A 10,610-nucleotide genomic window follows, 5' to 3' on the forward strand; every position below is an offset into this window, starting at 1 on the left:
TAGATTGAAGGGTAAGAGTAACGACGTGTTGTTATTTACAACTTATAAGAAGATAGAGCCTTGTGACAGCGCCATCAAGTCTATAGAAATGATAACCGCTAGTAGTTTAGAAGCATCAAAGGTTCGGGTTTACTTACATTCCATCATAGTAGGTCTGGTGATGGTGGTGATGAAACCAACTATCGATTCTTCATTCTCCTAAGAAAAAATCAGTTTACCCAACCACAAATTCTAAATCATGTAATTTCAGCAAGTTGGACTTAATCATATGCACTGGTGTGTTAATTGTTTGGAACCTAGACGTGAGTACTGATGGTGTCCATGGAGCCATTGATAATCTGAATGTTTAGGGAAATAATTGTGTGAAGTTGTAGTTGAACTTAATCATATGCACTGGTGTGTTAATTGTTCGGAACCTAGATGTGAATACTGATGGTGTCCATGGGGCCATTGATAGTCTGAGTGTTTAGGGAAATAATTGTGTGAAGTTGTGAGACACCTACAAACAAAGAGAATATACATTTACGAAACCTAAAATAATAAGCCTGCAGCATATTCATAATGAACTTGTATGGTTCAACTTCAACCAAAAGCTGTAATGCCATAAAATTCAACTTCAACCAAAAGCTGTAATACCGTAAAAGTAGTATGACAGTAAACACAACCTGGCGTGATTAGAACACGCAACCTTCTGACATGGAGTCAGACGCGCTACCATTGCGCCACAGATTCATACTTGTTGACAGATTCATACAACTTGGCTTAGTTTAAACAGCAAGGCATTCCCAAAAGGTGGAGCCATGGGATCGACAAAACTTAGATCTATATGGCATCTGGTTACATAGAATACACATCTACTATATATGGAACGGAGATAGTAAAACTCTGTGAACATGCAGATGATGCAACTTTGAAAATATAGAAATGATCAAATTGATCTACTGACTTTAAATGGTGCACATGTGCATCAGCCTCTTCTACCTTTAAATGGTGAAATAAAAAAAGAAAATAACCTTACCCTCATTAGAAAGTTATAAAGAACATAAATGCTTCTAACAATAGTTTAAGAAGTACTTTGTTGTTTGAAGAGCTCAAGTCGGGTAGTGAAATTAAGTATTTTAGTTGATTTAAGAAGTGTTACATAACATGTAGGACACACCCGGTTCACAACATCTGGTTCACATCCTTGATCAATATTTCATATACCTAATATCCTGGAGCAAAAACCTAACCAAGTTATCCATATCCTGAAGCAATAGACACGTGAAAGGAAAACAAATAACATGCTGCTGAGCTTTCAGGCATGCAATTCTCTCAAAAACTGGGCAAATCTTTCAACACACTCAGATTAATTGCAAGTATTTTACTCGGTTTCAACATCTCCCGAAAACTGAAATCTAAATTCCAAGAAAAAAGAGGCTCACCAAAGCAAAGAAAGGATGACATAAAAACGAAAAATACCTCTGAGAAAAGATAAGAATTGACGAAGTTTGTACTGCATGAATTCTGCTACAATATTAAGAAAATTTTAACAATAATCCCGTTGTTTCCATGGCAACTGAAATCTAAGAAAGATAGAGAAGTTACATGGATATCGGTGAAACAAAACTGCACAATATAGCAATTTCCATGACCAACAATAAGAGAAAAAGATACATACATTTGTTCCCCTACATACTTAAAGTTTGTACTGCATGAATTCTGCAACTGAAATCTAAGAAAGATAGAGAAGTTACATGGATATCGGTGAAACAAAACTGCACAATATAGCAATTTCCATGACCAACAATAAGAGAAAAAGATACATACATTTGTTCCGCTACATACTTAAAGTGAACTGTTTAAGCACCTATTAAGGCCAGTATTATCTAATTACATATTCAAATCTAGAAGAAACTATTTTACTCAAATTGAAACTCCAAAGCATAACCAAAGTAATTAAGTTAAATAGCCAATACCAAAGTCAGATAACACAAAAAAAGCCAGAGTTTCATTATTTCTTCAATGTGAGGCAGAACCATTAACTATGAACGAATTCTAGATAATCAACTAAAATTACAGTCAGAGAAGAGATAGCAGTAGAAAGTTGTACCCCTTTCAAGAAATGGTGCTGATAGATAGTTTTGAAAGAAGCAAATCCAACTGCAAGATGTCTGAACAACTTTCTCTATTTAAGCAACGCTTCAACTGATTATACTATATTAATTAACATTGTCTGAATGTGTAATCCAACTGGGAAAAAAAAAAGATTCTAGACTGCCAGAATTTTATTATTTCTTCCACATGAGGCAGAACGATTAACCATGGACGAATTCTAGATAATCAATCAAAATAGTGGTCAGAGAAGAGATGGAGGCATCCAGAAGAATACTGAAACACCTAATGACTGACAGTGACAGTTAAATAATTATAGATGGAAAGGGAGAGAAGTAGGACCTCATGAAGGGGAATGTTTATTGCACATTCTACTTGTATTCATTAAGGGGAACGTGTTGAAAATCAACCCCAACTGACCTTAATTAGCAGCTATGATCTTCAAACTCATGTGGATGCATATATTTCCTCGAGTAATTCTAAAATAAATTAGAGAACAACTGAGTTTAATTAGGGAGCTAAAGTAAAACGTTCTGCTTATATTCATTAAGGGGAACGTGTTGAAAATCAACGCCATCAATTATCTTCTTTCTCTCTTTCAGGAATTTATCACTTTACCTGACAACACACAATAAAATGACACCGCAAACACTAAAATAAAAAAATAAGAAGAAGAAGGAGTGATTCCTGGCATGCTCACTACGGTAGCCTTGCAAGGATTTACCAATCGGCGTAAAAGTAAGCAGCAATATTACTTATACAACCTAAACAACATAAATAAAGCATGGGTCACAGAAGTCTCCTCGCAACATCTCTTTCATATGAAAAAATTAAGCCACAATCCCCTTCAAATTAAACACGTTGAAGAATACAATGATATAGCTCCAGTTGAACATTAGAAATGCTTCAGATGTACAAAAGAACTTATACATGGATAACCTAAGGTATAATTATCAGGTGCTGGCTAAAAACATATAAACGGATCAATATAATTTCATAATCCCATATCGGCAACTACTCCCTTTTCATGTTCAAGTCACTATTAAATTACTGATTTTTGAGTAAAACAAATTAGAAAGATAACTTGCATGCAAGGATCTTATTGCTGGTTCAACAGAGACATGCTAAGGCACTCACCTAGGCAGAAAATATTAAAGAAAGCCTGGCGTAATATGAATCTGATCAAAATGAATCTTATAGTTGGGCCGATTTGCATCACTGACTAATGGTGATGCATCAAAAGCATTTGGAACAGATAACAACCAAAACAACTGTATGAAAAGAGATAAGCAAATGACAAAAACAATGGAGCCTGAAGTTGCAGAGTTATGACTCTAAAGACTGATCATTTGTACCCGAATAAGGTCTACAAATAAGGATTTTGCTAACAAAATGTTAGATGTCTCTCCTAGAGCAATCTGACATCTAGCAGGTTTGCCAGCCAAAGATTGTGTTCTCCATGGAACCCCTTTGCACTAAACTTCCATAATTCTAAATTCGGCAAGGAACACAATGATAAGCAATTCGTCTCAGAAAGATCGTTAAGAGTAACAACAACAATATTAGCAATAACCACAGAAAACTAATCAGAGAGAAATTACTCTTGAAATTGAATCAATATGAACAGCAGAAAAACAGGGATCCGGATGGTGGCTTTGGAGTTGGCCGGATTTTAGAGTTATCCATGATTAATTATGAAAACAGGGAGTTAGCTAATTCAGCTTATTAGATACTTACCCCCTTCGGATGATGTGGCACTACCACTATAGAATTGCGGGTGACATAAATTCTTCCATAAGAGGTTACCCCCTTACGTTAGAACAGGTATTTGTGAGGGCCTCAACATAGCCAAGTATTTGTGATGAGATATTACATGGCACCAGTTCTACAGATGATTGGTAATGCATTCCTAGTATACCTACACACGTAAAAAATGAGCGACCATATTAAGTAAGCCTGACATCAAAATCACGCCAGGTAGTTACACGACACACATATTTGCACTAATTTACAGATTATATACCTAAAGATCACCAAATAAGGGATCATCTACATACTCAATGACTTGCATTTTTAACCTAAAAGAACTTCTCAATATATACTTCAAGATATTGTTATCAGATGACTTACATCCTTAACCTGAAGGAACTTCCCAATATATACTTCAAGATATTGTTCATAGACCCGCATAATCTAATCTACTCCCATAATTATCAGAAAACTGACACTGTATAAGAGGCCTCTATTCCGCAAATATGACTAATATGAAAAAGTCTGCAGTTACCCAACAAAAAGATTGTCCCCAACTTGTTCAGAGAAACTATGAATTACTGGAAGAGAATCGGACGGAAAAAATGGTGCATAGAATCCTAAAAACTTGTTTTGGGGTATAATTTTATACACGCGGACAATCAAATCAAACCAAACCAAAAGTAGCTATTAGCTCTCAATCATGCTAGATACTAAGTCAACAGAAGTTAACTTCTTCCGAAAACCCAATATAATTTTAATCAATCTGCCTACACAAAACTAAAACCCAATTTGATTTTAAAAAAGAAGTATAGATTTAAAAATATAGGGTTCCCACATGTTTACCTTGTTCTTCCTTTCCTCTGCGTCCTAAATCCTCTGCATCGTCTTTGTAATTGAACTTTCCTCCTAAACTTTGCCTCCTAAATTTCCTGCAAACATCAAGCACATAAAAGCAAACATTAATCAGTACGCATCAATCAAAAAGAGAAATCAATGTTATAAACTTTGCCTCCAAGGGTTTCAATTTGGTTACATTCTTGTTCAGGATCGGTTGACTTAATGTTTTCGAGAAGGAGAGGAACCGAAGAAGCAAAAAGAGAGGGGAAAAGGATCTGAGACATCCAAAGTCATCCCCGAGCATGACCCCTCCCTATTTATGTGGACTCACATTTAATAAGTGTGGCCCCTGTTATTCCCAGCCGTCTAAGTCAAAGCTCGATCCGGAAGACAGGGACCACGAGATGACCTTCTCCGGCTAATCCTGACCATTTAATGACTCTTTGATCAAGGAGTCAAACACCACCTTTTTTTATTACAGTGACAGGGTATCAGCCCTGGCTCAACCTCCTGTTGCTTAAATATGCATTTCATATCAGGTTTTAGTCCGTAACTTATGTCGTGGAAGTAACTCAACATTTCCTTATTTATTTATTTTTTGTTTATGCTTGCAAAAGACGTATATTTTGTGTACCCATAATAACTGATACCCAAGTATAAATTGTAATTGGCTTTGTCACCGGTAATTACGTTTGTCGTAGATTTAAAGATTCAATTGTTGTTATTTGTTATTTAGGTAATCCAATCTCATATAAATTGATAGGTAAACACCTAATAACATCAGTACTAATAGTTCTAGCAAAATATATCATGAAATATAATATCAATCACTTAAGTTAATTCATCCATATTTATTCTTAATTAATTTTAAAATTAATCATCTTTACTTAAGATCGAAATTGAAAAATCAAAAGAACAGATCCATGTTTGAAGCTATAAACTAGTTTAATTTAGTTAGAAATGGTGATAACGATGAGAGAGCAACAAATGAGATGACTTTTTTCTCTATAAAACATATTTTAACATACCTAGAGAATGATACAGGACAAAAGTGCTAAAAAAAATTAAATTGTTGGTGTTTTACATCGAAAGTTTAATATGATAGTCTTCTTTAACAAAACATACGTGATTTCCTTAACATGTGATTGGGAGCATAATTTGATCAAGCTAAGGTAAGAGTACACAAAGGACGTGTAGTAGAGTGCGGGTTCTACAACAACGTGACACTAATGCATCAATACTTCTGAGCTCCTAGCTTAGCTTAGCAATTGGTATATCAGCCTGCTCAATTTGGAACCTAAACAATATTTCAATTTATAACCAACAGACATTGTGAAGACCATTGACTTCACATGTCATTTTTACTCTTTGTGAATTTATGATGCTCCCCAATCATGAATACGCATATTATAAGAGCATGAATGATGTAATGTATTTCATGAAATAATGACGATAGGAAAAAAAACCATTGTCTCATTAAACACCTAAATATATCTACATTACAGGAATAAAAAAGTGTTTCATGAAATATGTGCCGATAGGAAAAAAAATAATGTAATATTATCTGTGCTTACCCAAAAATTGGTATACATGCTTAAGAAAAAAGGATTGGTATAATATTTCAAACAAAACGAATTATGTCATTTTTTTAAGGAAAAGATAAAAGGTTACTCCATACTTAAAAGTGTATGTGGTAGCTCTTCGTTTTGATCTTAGTTTGAACAATAATCATATTCAACAATAAACAGGTGTTAAAATGCTTGATATTAACAAAACAACATGAGAACACTGCAGAAAATTAACCAACAAAAAAACTCATTGGGTAATATGATTTTATATAAAAAATTTGCAGAAATTCATTAACAAAGTTGCAGACGAAATATTTTAACCCTTATAAAAGAATAAATTTATAAGTCCAGACAAAAAAATGATTCAAAACCCAAGATGGGTACATATTCATACTTATTGTAGTCTACATTGGTGCATATATAACATTCAGAAAAAAGAAAAAAAACAGTCATATATGTTGATTAAAAGACGACATGAAAACAATCATAAAGTTTAACGAAAAACGTAGCATGGCATTACCTTTTAATCATATTTGACTTATGCTAGTCGTGTAACCAGAAACCGAATCTATATAAATTTGAATTGCGCTCGACCTCCTATAATCTTTCTACAGGTTTATATACTATAAGACGTTCTTTGCATATTTTTATTCTTTCTCGATCCCAAATGTAATTCATGTCTAAATTGTATTTTTTCTATAAATGTTCTTTGAAACTTAACATCCTACGTTATTTTTTTTTTTTTCTACTTTTCGTTCGTCTTTATAATAATATTCTCGGATTCTTCTATTTGTTCTTCAGATCCATGGTTTGGGAAAAGACTCCCGTCAATATTTCTTTTAAGTATTTTCTTCTTCAAAACAGTATTTGGAAAACAAAAATTGTATAATTTTTTAATGCTGCATAGATGTGTCAGTAGTTCTTTTAGCTTCCGGCCCCTTAGTAAACTCTAAATTTTCTCTGAAAATTTTCCCAAGTAAATAAGCTTAAGAGTTTTACTTGTAGAATTTTTCCTTGCATTGTTTTTTTCATAGGTGTCGTCCTCTAAAACTTGGCTAAACGTGATTTTATTCATGTATTTGTCTAATTTTTTATATTTTTTAAACTTTGTCATCTAGTGTTTTTGCCTCTTTTTATTGTATATATATAATACGATCTTATACAATTAAAAACATTCAAGTGGTTTTTGGTCTGTCTCTTGGTCTCAGTTTTTTCCGTATAAAGATGCTTGTGAGTTGTGAATGGCCATAAGACTTATTTGTTTGCCATAAGATCAGGTAAACAAATGCTTATTAGATTTGTTGTTGTAGTGAAATCTTATTGAAAGTCTTAATGTTTAATATACTGATATTTCACCACTCTTGTAGCAGTAACCATGATTATTCGAACTTTATCCGATAATTTTACAACTTAGAAAGAAAAAAAATCATGATTATTCGAACTTGATTAAAAGGTTAAACCTCTTAAAATAACTGTCTCCTAAAGAATAGGACATCCAAATATAAAAGTGTAATCTAATAACACGTTATATAGGATCAACCAACAGTGAGAGTGAGAGCATCTATGCCCGGACACAATTGGCTCTCCAATCAATAATTCTTCTAAAATGCAACCAAAGCTCAATAATTCACCTAAAATATGTTATGATGCTCTACAACAAAAACTCTATAAGGAAACACTTCCACCATAGAATCGTGCAAAAGAACGCGCGATTGGGGGATATTGAAACTAATCGGGGATATAAATTACTTCCCCAACCCATAGTGTCTGCTAAGGGGCGACTTTTGGGTATGAAATTACTAAAATACCCTTTGGTTAATTAAAAAAATATTATGAAATGACTATAATACCCTTTCTACTAAAACTTAAAATCAAAAACCAAATCATTTATTCCCATTCCTCACAAACAGTTCTGGCACTCATCTAGGTTTAGGGTTTTCGAAGAAAAAAATTTTCTTCATCTTCTTCGTCGTTCTTCATCCATTCTTCATCGACGATAAAGCATTTTCCCCACTCCCTTTCAAATTCTCTTCTCCCTCTCTGTCGGCTTCTCACTTTGAAAACAATTTTTTTTTAACATTAGGAAGTGATGAAGACCATGCCGGTAGTGATGAAGACCATGCCGGAAATGATGAATACCATGCCAGAAGTGACAAAGACATACCGGAAATGATGAAGACCATGTCGGTAGTGATGAATCCCATGTCAGAAATATTTTTTTTACATCGCCGGAAGTGATGAAGACCATACCGGAATTGGTGAAGACCATGCCGGAAAATGCTACCGGCATGTTTGGTAACTAACATTCAACGTCGTAACTAAATGTCTGCATGCTCGATAGAAATATATCAATGTCGGTAGTCAAGTGAAATTTTTTTGAAGTTTCCTAGATACTTTACATCATGTGCCGTTAGAGAAATTTAAGCAACATACTATGCCAGTAGCAATATCGACATGCTCGAGAATTAATTAACTGTGTCGGCAGGTGACTGAACACAGTCGGGAGGGGATACGCCCTCGGATCCCTCCAGACCCCCTGGGTAAAAAATAACTTTTGTACCAGCATAGTTTTTTGGTTGAATACCATGCCGGCTTGAATTTCAAAATGGGGGATAAGCTCGATGCAGGCATGGGCGTGGTATGAATACCATGCCGGTATCGATGCTTCGGGCATTGTGTTCGTACCACGTCCATGCCGACACCAAGCTTTTTTAGCTGCAATAATGGTGGATTCAAAGAAAAAAAAACAATTTTAAACCTCCTAACAACAATTCTTTCTTTATAATCATCCTCCATTTTCACCAAAAAAATTCCCTCTCAATTTTTTCCCTCCTTCTACTCTCACCTCACTCACCCAAATACAAATAAAAATACACACTAATCTTTTAACTAATACTTAAGATTTTTCCTAAGTATAATTAAACACTAAACCTGATTAGTGAGGGGTAGATTATGAATTAAAAAATACTTAGATAAGGGGTGACCCTAATTTGATATTTGGATCCAGATTTTGTCTTTTTCCTCTATCCCCAATTAGTTTTGGTATCCCCCAATCGCACGTTCGTGCAAAACTCCTCTCCTGCTGGAATATGAGATTTGAGTGTTTAACTTAGATTTACATATACTCCCTTCATCCCAAATTAATTGAGCTAATTGGTTTTGAATTTTGTCCCACAAACAATTGAGCTATCTCATTAATCAAGGGGGTATTCTAAAACTACCATTTTAATTGATTATTGTTACTATAAGAAATATGTATAAGTTGATAGTCATGTAGGTGTTTTATTTCAATGATATAAAGTTTACGAAAAACCGTGATATGGTATATGAGATAAATCCCATTTCTAATTTTTAGTAGTTATTGTCCATAAGGGTATACATCGATAATTTTCAACTGCTTGTTTAAAAGCGATGCTCTCATTTTCATTTTCACTTTCTCTCACTTCTCTCTCGTCTCTGCTATGAAAAATTTTAGGGTTTTCAGATCGTCAACGTCGTTGTTTTACGGAGAAGAAGAAAACGATTTTAGTTTCATCGATCTCAACTGTGGATGTTTATCATTCTCTTCCGATGATGTTTAATTGATTTAACAGCTCAATCAACTCGATTGAACTTAATAGATATGATCTACGTCAATTTAATCTGGATTTTTAGTTGATTAGAAGATATCTCAGGTATTGATTTAATTAGTTTTTGTTTCAAGAAGCAAAAACTAATTAAATTATCTGTGTGTTTGTTATTAGAAGAAGCAAATCTGTTTGAAGCGGTGATAAATCTGAATTTTACTCTTTGTGTTTTGGAATTTTTGATGTAATTTTTTGAGTTGATCCTAGTTTTGATGTAGTTTTTTTGAAGCGATTTTATCAAGATCTCAATATTTTTGTTTGAATTCGTGAATAATTTGCCGATAGATGCGATTTTAATGTAAAGTCCATATGGTTTTGATGATACAAAATAGATCTATGTTTTTTAATCATATTCAGTTTGTTTTAAATCGTATCCATACAAATCTTCACTTTCTACACCTGCAGTTGATTGATGATGCATACCAAAAGGTAAAACTCACTTTTTGATTTTGAATCCTGAGTTGTGGGGAATGTGGTGGTATTATCAAAATTTTAATTGATTTTTTCTTTTTTTGTATAGAGTTTGACTGTTGTTTAAAGGATTATCAACAGTTAAAGTTGATAAAATTTTTGAAGCAGCTGAGGAAATAACTGTAAGTATTTAAATCATCTACCTAAACTACTATGGGTCATGGATATGTTGATTGTGTGAATTTTCCATTCATTTTGCTCGTATTGTTCATTATTTTATTTCTGTTAATTAGCTTAACTACTTTATGGGGAGCCTTTCTTA

The 10,610-nt window shown here is 33.8% G+C and overlaps 1 long non-coding RNA gene across 1 annotated transcript; it reads right to left on the reverse strand.

The window, feature by feature from the left end:
• Positions 1–1,489: 1,489 nt before the first annotated feature.
• LOC113310491 lies at positions 1,490–4,975 on the reverse strand. Its single transcript, XR_003341171.1, has 4 exons — positions 4,880–4,975; positions 4,690–4,775; positions 3,832–4,012; positions 1,490–2,573 (listed from the first exon to the last, which is right to left on the reverse strand). It is a non-coding gene; the product is annotated as an uncharacterized LOC113310491 (long non-coding RNA).
• Between the last annotated feature and the right edge of the window lie 5,635 nt (positions 4,976–10,610).

This window comes from Papaver somniferum, chromosome 9 (assembly GCF_003573695.1).
Source record: "Papaver somniferum cultivar HN1 chromosome 9, ASM357369v1, whole genome shotgun sequence".
Classification (NCBI taxonomy): domain Eukaryota; kingdom Viridiplantae; phylum Streptophyta; class Magnoliopsida; order Ranunculales; family Papaveraceae; genus Papaver; species Papaver somniferum.